This window comes from Rattus rattus, chromosome 6 (genome assembly GCF_011064425.1).
Source record: "Rattus rattus isolate New Zealand chromosome 6, Rrattus_CSIRO_v1, whole genome shotgun sequence".
Taxonomy (NCBI): domain Eukaryota; kingdom Metazoa; phylum Chordata; class Mammalia; order Rodentia; family Muridae; genus Rattus; species Rattus rattus.
The window spans coordinates 1,198,965-1,202,853 of NC_046159.1; positions in this window are offsets into that span (position 1 = coordinate 1,198,965).

Genomic DNA, 3,889 nt, shown 5'->3' on the forward strand with positions numbered 1-3,889 from the left:
CTCCTACATCAATAAGGCCTCAGGCCGCAGCGCAGACCATCATTATTTGCATGGCCTTTGCTGATAGCACCGGGCTCAGATGTCAACACAAATCCTGGCTATAATAGGAGCAAGGATCCAGACATGGCCCCTGCATGGCAGCAGCATGGGCCCACATAGATGTCACCATGGCCTCAGGTGGCAGCATGGATCTCTCAGATAAGTATATCCCCTGGCAGCAGCCGGCTCTCAGACATTCACACGGTCTCAGGTGGCAGGGCATACCAGGGACATCCACATGACCTTTGGTGGCAATTCAGGCCACAGACATTGACACAGAACTCAGCTGCAGCAGGACCATGAATCCAACGGCAGCCTGGACCAAGACTTTACCACCGGACACCAAGATCAGTTTGGGCCGCTGGTGTCAGTACGGCCCCTGAATATCGTACATTATCTTAGGTAGTGGCCCAGACCACGACATCCATGAACAGTCTTCGGTGGCAATATGGGCCACAGACATCAGCTTAGACCCAGCTGTGGTAGAGTCACACACCCGGACCTGTCCCTTGGCTGCAGCTGGGGCCCTGACGTCATCGTGGCTTCTTGTTTTTTTGCGCATGCTCCTTATATCTGCCAGCTGCTCACCGCTGCTGGATCCCCAGTTCTTCCTGTTTCCGCTAACCCTTGGGCTTTTCTCCCATCTCTCCACCACAGACTCCCTTTTCCCATCTCTCCATCGCATCCTCCTAGTGGCGTCTGCTGCAGGGTCCAGGGTAGAAGCTTCGATATGTTTCTTCTTCAAGCAAGTGTTCGGTGAGGAGGGGTCATATGATTTAAAATGAAGCTGGTTTAATAACACATTTATTTTGAATGATGTTGCCTTCCTTCCAGCTTAATTATAATATCAAATGCACAAGCAAAACATTAGGTCTGTGTATGATTGCTATATTTCACGATTAAGAGGAGACAGAAAGATATGTGTAAGTGATTTGCCTCGAAGACTAAACCTGAAAGCTGTTTGTATTTTTTAAAGGAGAAACTCACATCGGAGAAATGAGTTATTTTCTTGCAGTCATTCAGAGAGTATGTTAGTCAGGGTTCTCTAGAGATAAAAGATGGATAAAAATAAATTCATTAGATTGGCTATCCCAATACGGCCCGTGTAGCCTGACAATGGTTATCTTACAGTGGAGAGTCCAGGAGTCTGGTAGTTTCTAAGTCCATGGGGCTGGATGTCTCAGTGGTCCTTACCTAGCAAGAAAGGGAGATTCTTAAATTGCTACTGGTTTTCAGTTTACTTTTGACATCTGAAAATGTTGGTTCTAACACGAGTAGAGAAACGTAGCAGCTACACCAGCAAGAATAAAGGCAGGCAGGCAGGCAGCAGGCAGCAGGCAGCAGGCAGCAGGCAGCAGGCAGCAGGGCAGGCAGCAGGCAGCAGGCAGCAGGCAGCAGGCAGCAGGCAGCAGGCAGCAGGCAGCAAGCGGGCAGCGGGCAGCAGGCAGGCAGGCAGGCAGGCAGGTGGGCAGGCAGCAGGCGGCAGGCAGGCGGCAGGCAGGCGGCAGGCGGGCAGGCAGGCCAGGCAGGCAGGCGGGCAGGCAGCAGGCAGGCAGCAGGCAGGTAGGCAGGCAGCAGGCAGGCAGGCAGCAGGCAGCAGGCAGCAGGCAGGCAGCAGGCAGCAGGCAGGCAGGCAGGCAGGCAGGTAGCAGGCAGGCAGCAGGCAGGCAGCAGGCAGGCAGAAGGCAGCAAGCAAGCAGGCAGGCAGCAGGCAGCAGGCAGCAGGCAGCAGGCAGCAGGCAGCAGGCAGACAGGTAGTAGGCAGTAGGCAGCAGGCAGACAGGTAGTAGGCAGTAGGCAGCAGGCAAGCAGGCAGCAGGCAGGCAGGCAGCAGGCAGCAGGCAGGCAGCAGGCAGCAGGCAGGCAGCAGGCAGGCAGGCAGCAGGCAGGCAGGCAGGCAGACAGGCAGCAGGCAGTAGGCAGTGGGCAGCAGGCAGCAGGCAGGCAGCAGGCAGCAGGCAGGCAGGCAGCAGGCAGGCAGGCAGGCAGCAGGCAGCAGGCAGGCAGCAGGCAGGCAGCAGGCAGCAGGCAGGCAGGCTTCTACCCCCATCTCTCGTTTATCTGGGTTGCCATTGGAGGATGATGCCTATTTCTTCCATTCCCAATTTTACAGTTTTCTGAGATAACGCTTCAAGCACTCGATGCCTGGGGTACCCCAAGTCTTGTCTGGACTTTCTCTTGCTATCCTTGCATCACACAAGGGTGAAGCACCTATGGCATTCACTGATGGAAGCCTCCATGCTGGCCTCCCTTGCCCTGCCTCTTGTCCACCATGTGAACCCTCCTTGGTTCATGTCTCGATCAAGTTTGTGCTAGGGTTTCTATTGCTATGGTAAAACAACATGACCAAAAGGTTCTCGGGGAGGGAAGGGTTTGTTTTGGCTTACAGCTTTCAGGTTACAGCCCACCACTGAAGGAAGCCAGGGCAGGAACCTGGATGCAGGAACTGAAACAGAGGCTGTGGAGGAACATTGCCTACTGGCTTGACCCTCACAGCTTGCTCAGCCTGCTTTCTGATAGACAACAGGACTATATGCCTGGGAATGGCACTATCTACAGTGGGTTACATCTTTCCACATCAATCATCAATCAAAAAAAATTAGCCAATTTCTTGCCTAAAGGCCAATCTTTTTTTTTTTTTTTTTTTTTTTTGGTTTTTTTCGGAGCTGGGGACCGAACCCAGGGCCTTGCGCTTCCTAGGCAAGCGCTCTACCACTGAGCTAAATCCCCAACCCCTAAAGGCCAATCTTATGTAGACGTTTTTCTCAATGGGGTTCCCTCTTCTCAGTTGACTTTAGATTGTGATGGTTTGTATGTGCTTGGCTCGGGAGCTAATGACACTATTAGAAGGTGTGGCCCTGTTGAAGTAGGTATGTCACTGTGGGTGTTGGCTTTAATACCCTAGTTCTAGCTGCCTGGAAGCCAGTATCCTGCTAGCAGCCTTCAGGTGAAGATGTAGAACTCTCACCTCCTCCAGCCCCATGTCTACCTGGATGCTGCCACGCTACCACCTTGATGATACTGGACTGAACCTCTGAACCTGTAAGCCAGCTCCAATTAAATGTTGTTCTTAGGGGTTGGGGATTTAGCTCAGTGGTAGAGCGCTTGCCTAGGAAGCGCAAGGCCCTGGGTTCGGTCCCCAGCTCCGAAAAAAAAAGAACCAAAAAAAAAAAAAAAGATTTAAAAAAAAAAATGTTGTTCTTATAGGAGTTGCCTTGGTCATGGTGTCTGTTCACTACTGTAAAACCCTAAGATAGTTGTGTCAACAAAAACCTACCCAACACAAAATTTCAATTCCGATAACGTGGAGTGTAAGTTCTGATTTTTCTATTGTCTTGAAAAGGACTGCATTGAAATTTCCCAAGCCCCTTTGCATCGGTTTTCTTAGATCAAGAAACCCAAATTCATGATGAAGCCACATAGACCCCACTCCCCTATCCTGCACTGCCTAATCACAGGGTCACACTTCCTCCAACAAGGTCGTACCTCCTAATAATTCCACTCCCCATGGTCCAAGCATTCAAACACCTGAGTCTACAGGAGCCCTTGCTAATCAAATCACCACACAGTCTGTCCTGTTGGAGAATAGTAGCTGGAGCCTATGGCCCCTGGAAACATTGTATCCAGGGTCAAGGAGCAGAGAGGGCAGGGTCTGGGACTAGGATATCAAAGTTCAAGGCCTGCCTCCCAGTGACTCACTTCCTGCAGCAGGGCACCATCTCCAAAAGGTTCTTTAATCACCACCCACAAAGCGCCACCTTCTGGAGACCGAGGGCTCAAACTTAGGAAAATTTGCATGTTTGCTCACAAACCATAGCAATTATTTGGAGCATTCTCTGGCTAAGGTCTC